The sequence below is a fragment of the Halichoerus grypus genome, chromosome 13 (genome assembly GCF_964656455.1).
Source record: "Halichoerus grypus chromosome 13, mHalGry1.hap1.1, whole genome shotgun sequence".
Lineage (NCBI taxonomy): Eukaryota > Metazoa > Chordata > Mammalia > Carnivora > Phocidae > Halichoerus > Halichoerus grypus.
Genome location: NC_135724.1, coordinates 21,459,217 through 21,481,495, shown reverse-complemented (window position 1 = coordinate 21,481,495; position 22,279 = coordinate 21,459,217). Strand labels below are relative to the sequence as shown.

At 37.2% G+C, this 22,279-nt stretch overlaps 1 protein-coding gene and 2 non-coding genes across 4 annotated transcripts in view; 2 read left to right on the top strand and 1 right to left on the bottom strand.

Moving 5' to 3' along the window:
- The window catches only part of DCC (DCC netrin 1 receptor), a 1,153,179-nt gene that overhangs the window by 776,193 nt on the left and 354,707 nt on the right, over nucleotides 1-22,279 (top strand). The window lies entirely within an intron of this gene.
- LOC118543551 (U2 spliceosomal RNA) lies at nucleotides 17,154-17,343 on the bottom strand. The gene has a single exon (XR_004921132.1). It is a non-coding gene; the product is annotated as a U2 spliceosomal RNA (small nuclear RNA).
- On the top strand, nucleotides 19,944-20,047 carry LOC118543553 (small nucleolar RNA U13). Its single transcript, XR_004921134.1, has one exon. It is a non-coding gene; the product is annotated as a small nucleolar RNA U13 (small nucleolar RNA).

Here is a 22,279-nt window from a genome sequence, read left to right as displayed (position 1 = left end):
ATTTCTCATCACTTAAGCACTATTTAGAGAATTACCATAGATTTACCAGGTCTCTAATAACACTAAACCATTTGTGCATATGAATGAAAACTTCATATTGCTCAGAATGTACTCTTAGGAGAAATTGAATTGATAATATCCTTGATGTATATTGAATATTCAGGCTCCAAAGGGTCATTCTAAAGACAATTGAAATTTCCTCTAGTGGGCTTGATAATATCTACTCTCCTAGGAAGAGGAGAGGCATAACTGACCTTTGAGAAATTCCTCATATTGACCTGTATGATAGGTTGCTGTATTAGTTTCCCATTGCTGTATAATAAATTACCATAAACTTAGCAATTTAATATGATATACATTTATTACCTCTCAAGTTCCATGGGTCAGGAGCCCAAGCATAGCTTTGTTGAGTAGTCTGCTTCAGGATCTCACCAAGGTACAATCCAGATATTAGTCAGAGTTGAGGTCTCATCAGAGCTTGACAGGGGTCAAGCTTGACCCACCTCCAAGCTCCTAGGTTATTGGCAGAATTTTTCTGTCGCTACAGGATCAAGATCCCCATTTTCTCCCTGGCCATTACCCAGTGGCTACCCTTAGATCCTGGAGGCTACTCATAGTTCCCTGCCATATGGCCCACATCATAGGCCGTTCACAATGTGGCAGTTCATTTCTTCAAGGCCAGCAGGAGAAGCTCTTCTTTTAGTCTACTAAGACAGAGATTTATAAGATGTTACCTAATCATGAGAGTACTCCATCACCTCTGTCATATAATATAAGGGAATGCCTGTCTCATCAGTGTTGCCATATTCTATTGACTACAAGTCCAACTGTACTCAGTAGAAGTACAGTCAGCTTAGGTCATTTGGGTCACCTTAGGATATAGTCATCGCAGTTGTTTAAGAGAGAGGGACCCTTAAATAAATAATTATCTAAAAATATGTTTAAACAAACATATAATATACCTTTAAGTAAATTTATATGTATGTATTTCAGAACAGCTTAAGCAGCGTGTGTTTTGATTTTAAGTAACAGTGTTATTGGTACACTTAAATTTTGAGTTAATTTATACTGGTTGGGTTTTATACAAAATCTCAGGACCATAGCTATGGTACAGAATCAGGCGTGTCCTTACAGGCTGCATCAGGCACTGAAGGAGTTAATGTGCCTCTCTAAAGTTGTCGATTTCCTTCTTCCTCATCAGTAAAATAAGACCTATAATTTGCAAAATGAATCTACATTCTTGAACAGTGCCTGAATATAAAAATGGAGTATTTTAATAATTAGCTATTCAATTATCTTATGGTTGTCTACTGTTCATAAAATCAAAAACATAACGTAAAATAACATAGATCATAATATTAGTTACAGATGTCAGCTTCTTCCTTTTTTCCTGAAGAAAAGGTGTTAATGAATTACTCTAGACTGATTTCTGACATAATTGCCAGGATTGTACAATATATCATTCTACATTTATGCCAGCAAATTAGCATCTGTGATTCATACAGTGGTAGCTTTCTTAATTTTATCATGTACTAAATACACGTTGTTTAGGTTTTCAAAATAACAGGTGGCTCTATACCTTCTAGACTGAAAAGAATTTACAATTCTGTCATTGAATTAGTGAATATTTCAAAGATGACACTAACGATATGCCTGTGGGTTTACAGTAAAATAAGGCTGCAACTCTGACAAGCTACTAAATACTGCAAATGCATCAATAATTTTAACCTGAGAAATATGACGTTTAATAATTTTTTCTATCTAATATATTTTTTCATGACAAGTGTACAACACTAAGCACTTAATATTCATTTTTGAATATCGGGAAGGCAGCTGCATATGGTGACAGTAGAAGTTTGTAATATCCTCTGTTCTTATACAAACTATATGGTTTTATTGCAGCCAAAAGCTTGGGTTTGCAACATTCTCTGCCACTTGATCAGTGACCTTAGGTGCATTCCTGAACTACCCAAAGTCTCTCATGATGCAAAATTGCAGTAGATGCCACTTAATGTGTATAAACTTAATTGCACAATACCTGATGCATAGGGATCATTAAAAAAATAGTGATCATACAGTCCCTTATCAAACTAAACTATAGATGTCCAGTGTTTTTCCAGACTAAACCACTCCCCTGGGGCTAGCAACTAATGGGGCAAAAAGCAGCAGTGTGTGTTATTTCTTTTTTTTTTTTTTTAATATTTATTTATTTGACAGAGACACAGCAAGAGAGGGAACACAAGCAGGGGGAGTGGGAGAGGGAGAAGCAGGCTTCCCACGGAGCAGGGAACCTGATGCAGGACTCGATCCCAGGACCCTGGGATCATGACCTGAGCCAAAGGCAGACGCTTAACCGACTGAGCCACCCAGGCGCCCCAAGTGTGTTATTTCTAATTACACAACTTTCTTCTGGGATCAGGAAGTCACTTAGACTCACTCTACCCAAGTGAAAGAGGCAGTGGAAATTTACGTTATTATATTTGTCTTTAAAATGAGAAAACAGAAGCAAAGCAAGATTAAAGTGTTTGCCCTATGTAGTGCACCGGTGAAATTGAAATCAGTAAGCACCGTCCTGTGATCTAATTCCTAGTTGTTGTTGATATTGTTGTTTTCCTCTCGGACATCTCCTTTATTTAAAAGAAGCTTATGGAGTGTTTCCTTTCAGACATTCTTGCACGTGTTTTATAAATTTGCAGTCAGTTGACTCTCGAAATAGTCTTAGGAGTTAAAACAGTCTTAAGGGTTAGGTACTGCTGTTATCATCCACATTCTCTAGGTGAGAAAACTGAGGTCCAGAAAGTTGACGTAACTTGTATGTATGTAGCAAAAGCAATCTGGCTCTGGAATTTTTACTTAGTCACTGTCCTTTGCTGCCTTTAATTATTGATGTAACTTTTTTTTCTCTAAGCCAAAAACACATCAAATAATACCTAACTTCCCCACTCTGTGATAACTAGAGCTTCTATATTATTTAACATTCAATAATCAGTCACCAAGGAAGGTGCGAATGAAGAATATGAGCTCCAAGAGTGCAGGGAGTTATCTTTCTTACTTCATTTTTCTGCCCTAGAATGGTGCCTGTAGCATAGAAGGTGCTCAGCAAAAATATTTTGAATGAACAAATGATCAGATAAATAGAGAAACGAATGGGTAAATGTACAAATTAGGTATTTGCCTTGGTATAAGGGAGTTTTTAGTCTAAGAAGACAAACCATAATTCAGATGAATAAAAGGTTTTATGTCTTTTTATTCTCTTCAGATTGTTCCAAGAATCTTTCTATATATAAAACTATTCCAGTCTGGGTGAAACAGATTTGCTCAGTTTTAAAATATATATTAGAAAAACATATGGTAAAATCCAAATTAAATAAGTTTTATTTGCATGGCTCAGTCTCAATCCAGATTAATTTGGTAGAAGTGAAAATGAATTCTTTCGCAGAAATTATCTTGCCATATTTTAGCATGACGTTTCCGTATAGGTGACATTTTTATGAGAGGAAACTGAGCAGAACTAAGAATGGGAAAGGGGGGATGTTGAAGGTGACTTTGTCTTAAACATACCCCCAATATACCAGAATCTAAAGAGATCAATAACATGTGGATGTTAATAGAAAGGATTTGGTAGATGAGTTTCCATCCCCTTATCATTTAAAAAATAATGTCATGTTTGTGTTTTAAAAACTCTGGCCATTCAATTTGCTCAAAAAGGGAGATAAAGGTAGATACGTTCAAGAAAGAAAGCTAATATAATCAAGAGAGAGGAATGGGTTTTTGTATAAAGATTAATATATGCTAAGGGAAAAGAGGAAGAAAATGTCAGTGTGGAGTAATAGAGGGGGTTGGGGTTATGGTTTTAAGATTGGAAAGATAAGGTCTGAGAGAGGAGTTTTATAAAAATGTATAAAACCAAAAAGGATATGAAATGTGGTCATTGATTTATTCAATAGGTCCCTGTGTCCTACACCCCAAGGATCTACTCAAAATTTAGAAGTGGTTGTTTTAGCATGGGTTATAAATATATTTCATAGCACATAATGAATTTTCAGAGTGAAAATGACACAGGAAGCTCCCTAATAAGTCATTAAGATAACATGACATTTTTAATATACATCCCTAAGTTTTGCAATCAGTACCATGGGAGTCAGTCAAATGTTTATATAGCATGGTCCCTGTTGAAACCTCCATCAGAGAAAAATCTGCCAGACTTGTTGATATTGAGTTGATAACTATAGCTTTCTTTAGATGAGGTTATTATGGAGACAAAATTATAATGAAATTGCCTAGTGACATATTTTATGGTTTTTAACCAGCTAAAAATGGTGAAATTACCTGAATATAAGGGTTGGGAAAGTAAGAGAGTAAGAATAGATATAGGTAGGTATCCTCTAAAAAAGCAAAAACAAACTAGGCTATGTTTTTGAGCCAAGATGTATGAAACAGAGGGCAAACATGAGTAAGTGTGAAGTGGAATTTAAAATTATTTATCATAACTGCTAACAGTCAAAAGTGGAAAAAGGCCTTGGAGGGGAAAGAAGTTGAAACTGCTAACCAAATTGGACTTTATAGATATGCTGGAATCATAAATTGCCATATGTAGAGGGCATATTAAATTACCTGGAAGTTCATCCTAGATTTTAGTGATCTGTGATATTCTTACTCTGGACTAGCAAGATCTGTGATATGTAAGGTTTTAGAAATATTATTTTAATTGCATAGATTTTATGAATTTTTCTGATTATTCAGTCTTTTCATCTGAGCTGTTATATAAGTGTTCCCTTCAATAAATTTTAGTTTTCTAGACTTCCCTCAACAAGTTGTTCTCCTCATTCCTTCTCCCCTCTGTCCTCTCCATGGTTATGCATTTACAAAAAGCAAAGCTTCCCACCCATAACTTTGAATTTTATTGCCTTGGTCACTATTACTTTGTCTTACCATCCTTTATAGAATATTCAGTATTTCTCAAGGAAGCACATAAAACACCAAGCCACCCTAGGTATGGTGGCTGTAAAACCAACTGAGTGCAAATGTCAAACTTCTTACCTGAAAATTTCCCCACATGACAAACATGATGATTAGCTAAGTCCATGCTCTCTGGGAATTTATTGTGTCAACGTAAGCAAAACTATTTCTGTTTTTCCATTCTGTCCACTTTAATTTTATTAGCTATTAGCTGCTAAATAGGTGAAAAATGAAATGAAACAAAAATCTAGTTTGAATCCATGCATTACTTCCTAGAATGAAATACAAAGTGGACACACAGCTAGACTGGCACCAGGTGATACAGAAGCATCAGCATGAATCATAAGCACTCTGGGTGGGATGACAATTTCTGGATTGATGGCCACAGTCTGAATGCTTTGTCTCTCGAGTCTGTGTTTGGAAGTCAGTGTGGTGCACATCCCTTTCAACCCTCCAGAATTAATCTTTTCTCACTGACTGATATATGTTAGGTCTCACTACACTAAGAATCCTAAAAGTTAACACTGTCCTTGTTTATTTTTGTTCTAATTCTTTTTTTTTTTTTTTAAGATTTTATTTATTTATTTGACAGAGAGAGACACAGCAACAGAGGAAACACAAGCAGGGGGAGTGGGGGAGGGAGAAGCAGGCTTCCCGCGGAGCAGGGAGCCCGATGCGGGGCTCGATCCCAGGACCCTGGGATCATGACCTGAGCCGAAGGCAGACACTTAACGACTGAGCCACCCAGGCGCCCCAATTTTTGTTCTAATTCTTCACTCAGAATGAAATGATGCACTCCTAATAGATAAGCTTCCTTTTGTCACATGTCTTCATGGAGTCTACTTTCAGCTAAAATTAAGCAAACAAACAAAAAAACAGTGCTAAAGGCATTAAGGTGGAGCTACCAACTACAGTTGAAACCACAGCTCCTTCTGTTTCCTAAATTATATATACAGTGGAATAATTTTTGACTTACAAAAATTTGTGAAGATATTACAGAGCTCTTGTATACCCTTCACCCAGTGTCTCCACTGTTAACATCTCCCATTACCATTTTATGTTTATCAAAACTAAAAACAAAAAACAAAAAACCAACATTGGGTCCAGGACTTCTGGGGAAGATGATGGAGTAGGACCATCTAAAACTCATCTCATCCCACAGACACAACTAGATAGCACACACATCAATGTAAATAACCCAGAAAACTACCCAAAGACTGACAGAACAGACTCTCTACAGCTAAATGTAGAGAAGAAGCCACATTAAAAAGGGTGGGAAGGGCGGAGACACAGTCAGGGGCCAAATAGATCTGTGGGACTGTGCATGGGAGGAAGGGATACTAGGCACAAGGAAGGGAGAGGACCAGACCCCAGGTCAGGCATCCCAGACACGGGAGATCCACACGGGAGAGATGAATCCCTATAACATTTAGTTTTGAAAACCAGAGGGACCTAATAATCAGTGGAGCTTAACACCAGAAACATTAAGAATCAGCAAGCAGAGCCGGGAAGGCAGAGTCCGTCCCACCTTTAAAGAGACAGCACAACAAACAGCCCTGCTGAGATATAGTATAAAAGCTGCAGTTCAAAAAATGCCTGGAGTATAAATGAAGGAGATTTATTTACTAACCTCAGAGCATGTGCTGGAGGGGCAGGGGTCTTTGGCAGACTTCTCTAAGAACAAAAGGGCTAGTGGCACGTTTCCCTCCCCAATTCCCCAGCTGAGGTATACAGGTATATATTGCTGGAACCAGCATAGCAGAAATGCTCTCCACCTAACTTATTAACAGCACACCCTACCCCCATTCTGCAGACACACTGTCTCCATGCCAGCCTGGGTGGGAGTTTTCTCTGGTGGCTATAGGCCCCCTCCCATAGTGGACCTATGCAGAACTTGTGTGGAGCTTCACATCCCACCCCTGCATTCTCCTGTGGGCCTGCCTTCTCTAACACGTCCTTAGCCAGAGCCCTTTCAAAGCAATGCCGCAAGCCTGGCAGTGTGCAAGCAGCCCCAGTGGGCCAGCACCACTCCAGAGTGACTCACGCCCCAGGGAGAGGGAATGATAACCACACATACCAGTCCCACTGCAGCCGCACAGTAGACTGGGTGCACACATCAGGTCTGACTGCAAGACTTACCCACCTACTAAAGCTTCTCAGGAGACAACACAGGGAAACTGCCCTACAATTCAGTGCTACTGTATCACTGGCAAATGCCTTATTTGACTCAACTGAAGCCCAAGTGTTTCTTGGTGGCCTCAGAATCGCCCACTACAGGAACCACACCCTGCCCACGACTAGCAAGTTTGCAAATGAGTGGACTGAAGGCAAAAGTAGCTCAGCCACAATAGTAGGACACACCCAATACACACAATACACACACAGTACACAGGAGACACTTCTGTAGTGCTAAGTTCTGGCGAACAGGGGACATTGCAGGGTATTACGGGACCAATTCTTATAAGGCCACTACTTTCAAGAGCAGGAGACATAGCTGACTTTTCTAACATAGAAAAAGACTTAGAGAGTTAGACAAAATGAGGAGACAGGAATACGTCCCAAGTGAAAGAACAGAGCAAAAGCACAGCAAGAGAGCTAAACAAAATGGAGATTGAGTAATATGTCTGATAAAGAATTTAAACTAATAACCATAAAGATACTCACTGGACTTGTGGAAAGAGTGGAGGACCTCAGGGAGACTCTCAAAAAAGACATAGAAAACATAAACAAGAACCAATCAGAGATGAAGAACTCAATAACTGAAATTAAAAATGTACTTGTTGGAATAAATAGTAGACTAGAGAAAGCAAAAGAATGGATTAGCTACCTGGAAGACAGAGTAATGGAAAGCAATCCAGCTGAACAGGAGAAAGAAAAAATAAATTAAAAAACATAGGGAACACAGCAACATCATCAAGCATAATATTTGCATTTTTGGGATCCCAGAAGGGGAAGAGAGAAAAAAGGGGCAGTAAATTTATTTGAAGAAATAATAGTTGAAAATACCCAAATCTGGAGAAGGAAACAGAAATCTATATCTAGGATGCACAGAGAGCCCCCAACAAAATCAACCCAAGGAGGTCCACTCCAAGACATAGTAATTAAAATGGCAAAAAATATGGAGGTTCCTCAAAAAGTTGAAAATACAGCTACCGTACAACCCAGCAATTGCACTACTGGGTATTTACCCCAAAGATACAAATGTAGTGATCCAAAGGGGTACGTGCACCCCAATGTTTATAGCAGCAATGTCCACAATAGCCAAACTGTGGAAAGAGCCAAGATGTCCATCAACAGATGAATGGATAAAGAAGATGTGGTATATAAATACAATGGAATATTATGCAGCCATCAAAAAAATGAAATCTTGCCATTTGCAATGACGTGAATGGAACTAGAGGGTATTATGCTAAGCGAAATAAGTCAATCAGAGAAAGACATGTATCATATGATCTCACTGATATGAGGAATTCTTAATCTCAGGAAACAAACTGAGGGCTGCTGGAGTGGTGGGGGTGGGAGGGATGGGGTGGCTGGGTGATAGATATTGGGGAGGGTGTGTGCTATGGTGAGCTATGGTGTAAGACTGTTGAATCACAGACCTGTACCTTTGAAACAAATAATACATTATATGTTAAAAAAACAAACAAACAAAAACAGAAGATAGTAAGAAGGGAAAAATGAAGAGGGGGGGAATCAGAGAAGGAGACAAACCATGAGAGACTATGGACTCTGAGAAACAAACTGAGGATTCTAGAGGGGAGGGGGTTTGGGGATGGGTTAGCCTGGTGATGGGTATTAAGGAGGGCACGTATTGAATGGAGCACTGGGTGTTATACGCAAACAATGAATCATGGAACACTACATCAAAATAAATAAATAAATAAATAGATAGGAAAAATAAAAAAAGTAGAGATGAAGAGAGAATTTTAAAAGCAGCAAGAGAAAAGAAAACAGTTACATACAAGGAAAACCCCAAAAGCTGATTTTTTGGCAGAAAGTTTGCAGGGTGAAGGGAGTGACATGATATATTCAAAATGCTGAAAGAAAATACAGTCTGCAACCAAAAATACTCTATCCAGCAAGGCTGTCATTCAGAATGGAAGGAGAGATAGAGTTTCCCAGACAGACAAAAGTTAAAAGAATTCATGACCACTAAACCAGCTCTCAAGAAATGTTAATGGGGACTCTTTGAGTAGAAAGGAAAGATGATAAGGAGGAGCAAGAAAAGTAAGAAGCACAAATGCAGTAAAATTAAGTATAGCTATAAAAATCAGTCAAGGGATTCACAAAATGAAAGAATGTAAAGTATAATACCATATACCTAAAAAGTGGGGGGAGAGGGGTAAAGAATGGGCTCAGACTTAAGCAGCCATCATCTTAATATAGACCACTATATGTATGCATAAGATGTTATATATAAACCTAACGGTACCTAAAAGTCAAAAACTAGTAATATGCAAAAAATAAAGAGAAAGGAATCCAAGTATATCATTAAAGAAACTCAGCAAACCATGAGAGAAGAGCAAGAGAAGAAAGGAACAAAGAAAAACTACAAAATCAACCATAAAACAAGTAACAAAATGACAGTAAGTATATATCTATTAATAATTACTTTGTAAATGGACTAATTTACAGTCAATGTCCAATCAAAAGACATAGGGTGAGAGATGGATAAAAAAGCAAGACCCATCTATATGCTGTCTACAAAAGACTCATTTCAGACCTAAAGACACAGGCAGATTGAAAATGAAGGGATGGAACAGCATTTATCATGCAAATGGCAATTAAGAGAAAGCTAGGGTAGCAATACTGATATCAGACAAAAAAGACTTTAAAACAAAGACTGTAACAAGAGACAAAGAAGGACACTATGTAATTATAAAGGGAACAATCTAACAAGAAGATCTAACAATTGTAAATATCTATACACCCAACATGGGAGAAATCAAATACCTAAAGCAGCTAGTAACAAACATAAAGGAGCTAATTGATAGTAATGCACTAATAGTAGGGCACTGTAACACCTCACTTGCATTAATGGGTAGATCATCCAGAGAATCAACAAGGAAACTGTGGTTTTGAATGACATATTGGACCAGATAGATTTAACAGATATATCCAGAACATTCCATGCTAAAACAGCAGAATATACATTCTTTTCAAGTGTACATGGAACATTCTCCAGAATAGATTACATGTTAGGCCACAAAACAAGTCTCAACAAATTAAAAAAGATTGGAATCATACCATGCACCTTTTCTGACCACAATGCTATGAAACTAGAAAGCAATCACAAGAAAAATATCTGGAAAGAACACAAATACATGGAGGTTAAATAACATGCTATTAAACAGTGAATGGATCAGTGAAGAAATCAAAGAGGAAATAAAAAAATATATATGGAAATAAATGAAAATGAAATGGTCCAAAATCTTTGGGATGCAACAAAAGCTGTTCTAAGAGGGATTTTATAGCGATACAGGCCTACCTCAACAAGCAAGAAAAGTCTCAGGTAAACAACCTAACCTTACACCTAAGGGAGCTAGAAAATCAAGAAAAAATAAAACCCCAAACCAGTAGAAGGAAGGAAATAATAGATTGGAGCAGCAATAAAAGAAATAGAAACTAAAACCAAAACCAAAACAAAACAAAAAACACAGTAGAACAGTTCAATGAGACCAGTAGCTGGTTCTTTGAAAAGATCAACAACATTGATAAATCTTTGGCCAGACTCATCAAAAAAAAAAAAAAGAGAGAGAGAGACAAAGAGGATATAAATAAACAAAATCAGAAATGAAAGCAGAGAAAAAAATAATTGACACCACTAAAATACAAAGGATTAAAGAGAATAACATGAAAACTTTTATGCCAACATATTGGACAACCTAGAAGAAATAGATAAATTCCTAGAAACATATAACTTCCCGAAACTAAACCAGGAAGAAATAGAAAATTTGAACAGACTGATTACTAGTAATGACTTTGAATCAGTAATCTAAAAACTTCCAACAAAAAAAAGTCCAGGATCAGATGGCTTCCACAGGTGAATTCTACCAAACATTTAAAGAAGAATTAATACCTATTCTTCTCATATTGCCCCAAAAAATAGAAGAGGAAGGAAAGCTTCTAAATTCATTCAGTGAGGCAAGCATTACCCTGATATCAAAACCAGATAAAGACTCTACCAAGAAAAGAGAACTGCAGGCCCGTATCTCTGATGAACACAAATGCAAAAATCCTCAACAAAATATTGCAAACTTAATCCAACAATACATTAAAAAAACCATTCACCATGATCAAGTGGGATTTATTCCTGGAATGCAAGGGTGGTTGCAAATCAATCAACGTGATACGTCACATCAACAAGAGAAAGGATAAAAACAATATGATCATTGCAATAGCTGCAGAGAAAGCATAAGACAAAGTACAACATCTATTCATGATAAAAAACCTCAGCAAAGTAGGTTTAGAGGGAACATACCCCAACATAATAAAGCCCATGTATGAAAAATGTGAAGCTAGCATCATCTTTAATGGGAAAAAATAGAGAACTTTTCCCTAAGGTCAGGAACAAGACAAAGATGTCCACTCTCACCATTTTTATTCAACACAGTACTAGAAGTCCCAGCCACAGAAATCAGACAACAAAAAGAAATAAAAGGTATCCAAATTAGTAAACAAGAAGTAAAATTTTCACTAGTTGCAGATGACATGATACTATATATAGAAAACCCTAAAAACTCCCATCAAAGAAATTGCTAGAACTGATAAATGAATTTAGTAAAATCACAGGATACAAAATCAATGTACAGAAAACTCTTACATTTCTATACACTAATAATGAAGTAGCAGAAAGAGAAATTAAGAAAACCATCCCATTTACAATTGCACCAAAAATAAGATACCTAAAAATAAACCTAACCAAAGAGATGAACGATCTATAATCTGGAAATTATAAAACACTGATGAAAGAACTTGAAAATGACACAAAGAGGGCACATGTGAGTGGGGGTGGGAGGGAAGACCAGTGGGAAAGGGAGAGAAGCAGACTCCCTGCTGAGTGCAGAGCCTGACATGGGGCTCAATCTCATGACCTGGGCTGAAATCTCCAGTCAGATGCTTAACTGAGTGAGCCACCCAGGTGCTCAGTACTTTTTATTTTTATGCTGACATCCCTTATAGTGACATAATTATTTTTGGTGGAATTAGTAATTATTCTGAGGAGATAATAAGAATTTTCAAACATATTGAAATGAAAGTTGCATATACTTATACTATTTTCCCATCTTTTCTGACTGCCCTTCTTACTTGCTTTCTTCTCTTGATTAGTTTAGTTAATTTGTGACAACAGTTTGCACATTAGGAAAATCAGTCCTTTGTAATATTATTAAAAATATTGTTCCAGTTTGTCATGCATATTTCAACCTCATTCATTATGCTTTTCCGTACAAAAGCTTTAATTTCAATATGGTAATATTTATTTTTCTTTATGGGTTTTTTTTTTTTTTTGTCATATTCTCACAACTGCCTCCCCATAGGTTTTGATGATGGAAAAAATTCAGAGACAGAAGACCTTATAATAAGGTTGTATCGTCAGTAGTGACTCTGGCACAGAATTCCATTGTTTTAACATCCTAATTCCAAACTTTTTTTTTTCTGTATTATGTTATCTTTAAATACAGTCATTATCCCCAAAGTGGGCTGTGAAACTGCCATTGGGTTCCAGATTCTGTTTCAAATTTGGATGAATCAGCTTCAGAGAAAAAAAGAGAGAAATAAGTAGGAAAACAAACAGGAAAAAGAGACAAAGATGGAAGATACTTTGTTTCCCAGCATGATAGAACCTTAGTGGTAGCAATCTTATAACCTACCTTAACCTAGAAGCTATCTGTCCAGCTACTTACTGAAAGACAATATAACCTACCTCCTAATTGCAATCCTAGGATTCTTTTCACTTTGCTCCAGAAAAAATGTCATCCATCATACATCTTCATGATGATGAACATAGGTCAAACATATATTTTGCTTTAGTTGTAATAGCAACCAAGAATCAAACTTGACATAGATACATTTATTATCATAGCTGAATACCTGTGTCCTATATTTCAAAATAATACATGCCGTATGTTATATTTGGAATTATTCAATAGATTTGCCAACCATAATTCAAATTGAAATGGGCCTTTGGGTAAATCAACACATTTGTTGATTATTTAAAAAATCAAACAAGACTTTGTAAAAGACCCATCTTTTTCTGTGGGAATTAATACTGTTCTATTTAGAGTCACCAAAAAGAATACTGGAATTTGATTCACAACCACAATTTATGATTATATAATGTGTTTTTATTACCTAATCATCTCTGATGGTTATTCCTTTTGTTTGCCTACTTAATGGATTTGAAGTATGAGTGCTAGGTTCAGGCCAATAAGCCTCTTTTATGGTTTACAGCTTTACTATCATTTTCCTTACTTCAGTACATTAAAAAAGAAAAAAAAAAATGTGAGCTTATGTGAGTGATCACTCAACTGTGGCTGCAAGTTCTCCATGCTCACTATCTCACTTCCCAGAAAAGGGACTAAATAGAATTGGATTGCCTCTCTTGCTTGTGCTCTCCTCTCTTTCTGTCTCTCGCTCTCTCTCTTTCTCTTTCTCTGATGTATCGAACTAAAAAAGAAAGAGGGTTCTAAGGAAACATCTCTCATATGCATTCTGTGTCCCCCTATAGTTTTTCAGTGACTTCATAGTGGTGATATAAGGCTCTACTTGTATAAACATAATTGGAATAAGTAATAATTTATCTTAGTTTTATATCCTCTTTTATTCTTTTTTATTTCCCTTTAATATGTTTTGGAGGCTATAAAATTTGAGGATGAGTAGCTAGGGGTTAGAGCCAAGTGTACTGCACATGGATGCTTAATAAACCTCCATGCCCTGTCAATGCACTCCTGGCCTGAGATGCTGCCTCCCACACTCTTTCTCTTCTTGTCTACCAGAAAGATATCATTTGGTGAGTGTGTTGTTCTGAAATTCTGATTCTCAGAGGCATTTCAGAACACTGAAACTAGCCCATCCTGGCAATGAGCATTTCCACGGGTACACTTACATGGTAACTTTAAATAAATTATTTTAAAATTTATTTTAAATCCCATGGACAAAGTTGGAAGTTTGCCATTAGTAGAACTCACTGAGCCATCAAGCGAGATTGCACCTTTTTTTTTTGAGCAGTGGGTGACTTAGTATCCAGAAATAGTAAAAGCAGTTCTTAATAGTATCTATATTACTAAAGAGAGTAACTTAAACTCTTAGTTCTTCCTACTTAATTTGTATTATTTTCAATTTACTTTTACTTGAGTTTCTTACCACAAAAATTCATACAAAAACTTAAAAAACTTAAAAACTTAAAAAAAAAATTAAGACTACCTAACACTGATTCAATTATTTTTTTCTTAACAACACAGCTTGTTAGTTATTTTATTTTGGTAGTGTCTTATTACCAAAGGAAATTGCATGAAAAAAAAAAACCACTGCTTCATAAGGCCTACCATGCTGATTTGTATCAGCAATGCATGTGTTCTTTAGGTGTTCTCCATGGCTGGAGAAGAGGATTGCATGGCAGCCCGGGACAAAGCGCCATATGGCTGGGACAAGGTGAATGTTGATAAAGGCACATGAGAGATGGGAGGGGAGATGTCACAGCCTGTCAGTCTTTATCCCTAGAGGAAGCTCTGGTGACAGGGGAATGATTGAAATGGCACATTTGGGGTCCCTGGGCATGGAGAAGGGATAAATAATAACTAGCAATTCAATGACATAAACTCAAGGGAAAGATGGAAACAAAGGGAGCTGGGGACTGGGTAGAAGTGGAGCTTTCCTACAGTTGATGAAAGATGCCAGGAAGAGACATTGATGAGAGAGATGATTAAAGGTGGCTTCACAAAGCCTTGAATAGTGACAGATGGGAAGGGTACAATGATTAGTAAGAAAATACAAAGAGAGAAGAGACCTGAAATGAAGTACATTCTTGCTGAAGTAGACGTGTAGGATGACAAAAAAGGGAAAACAAAGGATGAATTTTTTCTGCAACCTGATAAAGGAAATAGGGAGAGATATTGAGATGACCAAGTCCTATCCTTGCATGGAGGAAGCACCCTTGTCCCCAACTCACTTGACCTATCAGAAGTAGCCCAAATCCTTCCCAAAGCCTTTCCAGTAGGGATCCTAGATTTCCAACCAGATATCATGAAACTGGGTCAGCAGAAGCAGACTTTCTGTTTTCTGAATCTGAGGACAGATAAATAACAATAACCATTCACTGAGTATTTATAATATGCCAGGTACTGTGAGAGCCCTTTAAACCCATTTTACATCATCACATAGCCCTGCATGTCAAATAAATTGGATCAGTTTTTAAATGTGGAGTGTAGGGCTCAGAGAAGCTAAATAGCTTTCCAAGTCACATAGTCACAGAGTAGCAGAGCAGGGATCCAATTCCCATCTATTTAATTGTGGTTTTCTAGTCGAATCCACTTATTTACAAAAAGGTTGGACTAGCCACCTTCCCAAGCTGCCTGACGTCTGCTCCATTCTGGATAAACCCTTTTAAAAGCTACTTCCTTAAATAAACAAAATGAAAATAAAGAATATAATTGGTTCACACATGTCTAGGTTGACCAGTTTACCAGATATTATTTTCCTCTCATTTTGTCTTTTGAAAAGACTTCAAACTCTGAGAGATGTAGTTATCTCTGCTGATATGATAATACCTTCTAGAATTTTTTTTTTTCATCTTATATCTTTGTGTGGACACAGGTAATTCTTCTTACCATACACCCTTGTCCTGGCAATTCTCTTTGATATATAGTTTGCGGATAACAATCACACTTCCTATAACAGATCCCCAGGTTCTTTTCTGGATGCATAGATCAGCTCAAACTTCTCAGGCTTCTGCTCTGCTTTGTAATGAAAGCGTTATTTCTCTTAAGAATTATTCCTATATGAACACATCTTCTACATTTTTTGACACATAGTTGGATTTTAGGAACATGTTCCCTTCTCATTTGGTCTGAAATGAAGTAGTCTCATCATAAATCTACATTCCCTTGGAACCTTCCTCAGAGTTCAGCTTTTTAATCTACTTTGTAATTTATTAGCAGAGTAATAATGATTAGCATGACCAGCTTGTAGTAATAGCTCTGTCCCCTTCCAGTACATAACCTCAAATACCCATTTTTGAGGGTTTTGAAAGGAAATTTCTTAGAGTCTCAACATTATAATTTCACAATTGTGCAATGCCTTTCATTTAGTTAACACTACAAGAATGTATTGGATGCCTAGGATGTCACTAAACATATGGTACTAGATTTGGGGATTAGATTGGTGAACAGTGTAGACTTTGCTTCTACTCTTACAGAGAATACAATTTGGTATAAGATACCAAAAAAATGACTAGACCATTAGAGTTCAGTGTAAGAAGTTTCCAGAGGGGACTTCTCCTATTCCTGTGAAAGTCCAGAAAAAGAGTCTTCTAAGCCAGGGCAGGAATGGTGACATTCCAGCTCAGGTTGCAGCACACAAAAGTAGCAGAGGTGAAAGCATGAGGTCTTCATGGAACCGATTAAGGTCAGTGACCCCAGAGACCTTCCCCTGTGTCCTTCTCAGGCTTACTTCTGCCCAAGACAAGTGATAACATAGAGCTGGGATGGGAGAAGAATTGTGGGAAGTGAGAGGAGGTGGATCCTTGTTGGTGAAGCTGGGGCAGGGAGAATTACTAATGACTGAGCTGGCTTTCCTCTCTGGAATTGGGAGATGGATTTAAAAAGGCCTTCACTCAATGCCTGACACATAGTAATCCTTCCATAGATATTGAATGGATTAATGATTGGATGCATAAATTGATTTACCAAAGAAAATTCATATATGTATGATCCAATTCCATAGCAGTACTACTATGATAGTTTGTAAAATGATAAATAGGTTTCTGGGAACAGACTAGAAATGGTTTAATGAGATAGTATGTCTGATTTCTAAACAACCACCCTACTGAAAATTTAGGATGGAATTTGTTTATAAATAAGAGACTATCACAAACTTAGTAATTGTCTTACATGTATACACCTTATGTCTTAAAAAGTAGTTTCCTATTCTCTTAGGGAAAAATCCGGAGTTTAAAAATAATTTTTGTGTGTGTGGGGGGGTGCACCATTCCTGGAAGTACTGCAATACTAGGTCCATGTATGGAGTGGATGGAGCAAGCTCCTATTCCATCTCTCTGCTCCAAAAATCCATTGAATACATGTCCTGGGATAGAGAACATATCAGATACTAAACTGATAAGAACAGATACTACACTTGATCTTCACTAAAATGCAGAGAAACAATTAAAAATAATTCCTCACTTCAAGCATAACAGTAGGAACTTGATAGACATTCAATAAATATTGATTATTCCATTTTAGAGACTAACCCAATAAATTCTTTTATGTAAAGATTAAAATTTAATGAAATATTATGGAGATCATTAACTTCTATTCATATTAATTTAAAATAAAAAGTGGTTTCAAATCATTATTTTTTTTAACTCACATTTCTTAGTTTTACTAAAGTTCTCAATATACTAGCTAGAAAGCCATGATTCTTTGAATATTGGAAATAACATGAAACTTTAGAAAAAAATTGTTATTCTTTGTAATTTCAACCATATACAGCCGAGCATCTTTTTCGTAAGTTTGCAAAATTACTTTGTGAACTATAAAAACTTTAAACCAAAATGTAAATTTTATCTACTTCTTCGTTTGGAAATTAAAAGCTAGAGTTTGGGGTCAAGAGAACAATAAGAAAAAAATACAAAAGGAAAAGAAATAAAGTTTGCCCTGAGAACAATTAAATGTTCCTTTAATTTCCCTAATGTTATTTATTTATTTATTTTTAAAGATTTTATTTATTTATTTGACAGAGAGAGACACAGCAAGAGAGGGAACACAAGCAGGGGGAGTGGGAGAGGGAGAAGCAGGCTCTCTGTGGAGCAGGGAGCCCGATGTGGGACTCGACCCCAGGACCCTGGGATCATGACCTGAGCCGAAGGCAGACGCTTAATGACTGAGCCCCCCAGGTGCCCCTAATGTTACTTATTTATATTTTACTTAAATCTTCGGGCTAATAAGGAGATGATGTGAATAAAAGATCTAGTTGATCTGGTGGTTACATTTATAGTATCTTAGTTAACAGTATGGGGAATGACAAGGAAATAAGCCTATTGCTTGTTTGATGTTTAATGCAAATTAAATATTTTTGTGTTTTTGTGAATACATCTTATCATCATTCATGTGCCTCATAGGGAGTGGAGGTCAGGCAGTTAATAAGCTCAGGGAAAAATTAATGTCTGTAAACATTACATAGTAAAATTCTAAGAGAGACAAACTCTCTGGTATCTAGACAGGACATGGCTTTATAGAAAAATTAACCCAATAATGTAATTGTTACCAAGGCTATTGCACTGACATCATAAAATAGTAGTAGTAGTAACGAGTAACTTAGAAACCAAAGTTTCAAAACTATTCTTTGAATTTCTATTATTTTCAGAAATCACTTCCTTTTCCTGGATTTTATTATGATAATCTTTTTTTTTTCTTTTTTTGTTCTTTTTTTTTTTTTAGTAAAGAGATTCTTATAAATAAATTTAAAAAAAGACTATGTTATAGTATGGTAAATTCGCCTCCTCTTCTCCATGACAACAGATAAAGAAGCTGTAACCATGGCAACAGTAAGGCCAGGGAGATTAGGACCAGACTGGAGATTAGGCCTCCAAGAGCAAAGAAAAAAAGTCCTGATTGATTCCTTATTGAGATATTATGTGGAGAGGAGTTACTGTTGAGAGAAAGCATGGAGGATTAGTAAGAACAAAATTAATTCCCTGTATAAAGAAGTCATCCCTTTGTTAAAAATGTGTCTGTTCCTTTTCATATGAGGACTGTTTAAATTGAGGTAAAAGAGTCCATGATTAATTCTATTCTGAGCTTTATCTGTGTCATCTGCGTCTAGACTAGCTCTGTGAGAAGGCACTCTTGGAAGCCTGAGGAGAAAAGCATCCGTGCACAGACTCCCATTTCTCTCCCTCTCGGCAGTCCCTGAATAGGTGGGGAAACCACCTCATTTTTGATGCGATACCATCTCTAAGTGAGGGGCTTTTGGGGAAAAAGGAATTGAAAATTTCTCTCCTGTTCTTTTAAAACAAATTTGTCTAACTTCTTGAGAATTCTCAAAAGATTTTTATAAGTCATCATGGATCACATTTTGTTTTTAGAAAATCTTTTGTAGAAAAAAAAATCTAGTAATGATCCCATTTGCTTTAAACTGGAAGATATATAGGTATTACATTTTGAGAAAATGAGCTATGATTTTGCAAGGATGCATGGATAAAGGGGTTACTTGGGGGTGTTTTAGATGATAAATTTATAAACCTGAGAATGGTCTGAGGGTATGAATATTTTTCATTTTAACGGACTTTGCCAATTATCTGCTAAAAAGGCTACTCTTATAAACTTCAGCTGACAGTGTAAGAGAGTGTCACATCCTGACCAACCCTAGATACTAACATTCTTTAAAGTCTTACTACTCTGACAGATTTTTTTTAATATACTTTATTCTGACAGACTTTTTAGATTTTATTTTAATGCACATTTCTTTTACTGTCATGTTGAACCCTACTTTAAGATAAGATTCTTTATTATTATATTGATTTTTGGACTTGTTTTATATTATAGATATTAACTATCATTTGTTAGATATTTTGCAAATACTTTGGGTCATTCTTTCCAGAGGAGATAACACTAAACTAAGTGAAGGGGGACAGTAGGAGTTAGGTGGATGAGATGGGTCTGTTAGAGTGGGAGCTGCTATGGGAAGGCTTCGGGGAGTCAAAAGTGGATCCACATGGGGAGAGCCTGCTTAGCGCAAGCAGCAAAAAGCCAAGGAGCCTCCAGATCCTCTTATCATTCATAGGTGTGATGATTAGGTGTTCGTGCTGTTGTGTGGCATGTTCCTCCCTCAAACCTTGTTATGAACTGAGCACATTCCCCATCTGATGCGGGGGGAGAAAGCCAGGGAGCCTCCATGTGAGCTTGATGAGGAATGCCCTCGCCTATTTTTTTGCCATTGACTCCTCTGTACCTAGAAGGGTTGGCATTGGATAGGCATATTTTTTGGATGAGTAGAGCTAATGGATGCTGCTTACTGTGGAAACTTTGCAAGCCTCTCCCCAAAGTGGTATTTTTCTGGCAACAGAAATATACTAGGCTGTTATACAGGATGGCCCTTGGAATCACCCTCAATCAGTGGTGGAGGAGTGGTGGATAATCACCTCAGCCTGCTTCTTTCAAGACAGATAACTTAGAGGCCGGGGCCACACTGGCCCGCAGAGTCCCCCGTGGAGTTGCCATCCAGTTTCTCACAGTGCTAACTGGCAGATAAGTCATTTTTTTCTAGCCTTTACTCCCCGCTGTCTCACTTCCCAACTTCCTTGGATCACCTTCCAAATAAACTATTTGCACTTAAATCCGTTTCTCAGGGCCTCCTTGTGGAGGAAACCAAACTAAGAAAAGTGATCAACAAGAGCCAGGCCAATAGGCCCATTTCAAAGTTTAGGGATTTCCTGAGGTAAAGAGTAGACCCTGAGGATAAATAAATAGTAGAGTAATATGACCAGGTGTGTCTTTTTACAAGCTTATTCAGGATGCTGTCTGTACACAGAATACATTTGAGGGAGATGAGTGGAAGGAAAGCAGAGGAGCTGGAGAAAGCAGAGATAGCTGTGACAGTTCTAGGAAGACAGAATGATGGTGTGGCGGTGGAGCTAACATGGAGTAGGTTTACCAGATGTCCAGGAGGAGGAATCCTAGAAAGGATGAGTGAGAGAGAGTCAGGGGTAGGGGGTACCTTTTAGGCTTCTGGGCTGTACAGTTGTGAGGACAGTGTAGATACAACTGAGTTGAGCAGCCCAGGAGGAGAAGCAGGCCGAGTGGACAGTGAAGGGGGTGGGGAGGATAAATTCACATAAAGTGTGCTACTTTGAGATGTCCATGGTATGTGGAAGTACAGGTTTTTGTTAGGAGGCTTAATATCACCCACATTTTTCAGACAGATGCTACATATCCAGGCATCAATCTTCTCTCTCCCCTCACCACTCTCCACAAAAGATTGACTAACTTGCTGCCCACCTATCATTTGTTTCAAATACTGTGTTGACCAAAAAAGCAAGGGGAAATTTTACATATAAAGAAGTTGGCTACGAATATATGGAGCCAGAAATAACTCTGAAAGCTTTCTGCAGTTCTTTAAAACTTATTTCTGTATGTAACTGATATGTATTGTCCATTGATAATGTTTCTGGAACCATTGGGAAGTGAGAGAGCTGCCCTCACCCCAGTGGATTTTCTAGCTAACAGGAGTGAGTGCACAGTAGGAATAGTGATTCAGCCAGCCCCTGGAGAAAGTGAATTTAAGGATGGAGACTAATTTTGATAAGAACTAGAGAAAATAGCCCACAAAAGCCAGTTTGAAGATTAAATGTAGGCAAATGGGTCCTTGTGATTTGGGGCTAGAAATCACCTGTCAAAATGAAACATATGTTTCCTACCCTTGGGAACTTGAAAAAAATAAGAAGATGAATTATGAATATACACATTTAATAGAAAATTCTATTATAGATTATAAATGCCCCGAATATTTAAAAAATGAGTTCTTCAATTGTGGATGATTTATTCCTGTGAATAACAATTGTTAAATTTTGCCATACATGCAGTGATACTCTACAAGCGTGGGACAAATGTGTATCTTTATGTCTGGTAGAATTTTTTTTCTGTCAGTTCCTTTCCAGCAGGTAGTCTGTAAGAACTCTTTCTACTTTTGGTTAGCTTCCATCGACTTTGATTTGTTGTTCCTTCAAATTGTATCTAAAACAGGATAAACAGTCTCTGAGTAGAATAAGGTTTTACAATAACTGTTTGGTTACCTGAGGCATTTATCCATGGCTATGTGTCTCTGTGTCATGCCTAAACAGAACATTTTTTGTTATGGATCCCGTTAGTAATGGAAATTGGACAAATATGCAGTAGAATCATATATGTTATTAATTAGCCACCCTTTCATAAGCTCCAAGGAATTCTAATATATCTTTGATTCCATTAGTTTGGTTGCTTTCCCTTGTGTTTTTTCCTTCCTTTAGAATGGATGATTCTATGTTTGCTAATGTTTTGCCTTCCTGCACATTTCCCGTCCATGGCACCAACACCGCTGACAGCCTCCTCTTCTTCCTCCCTAG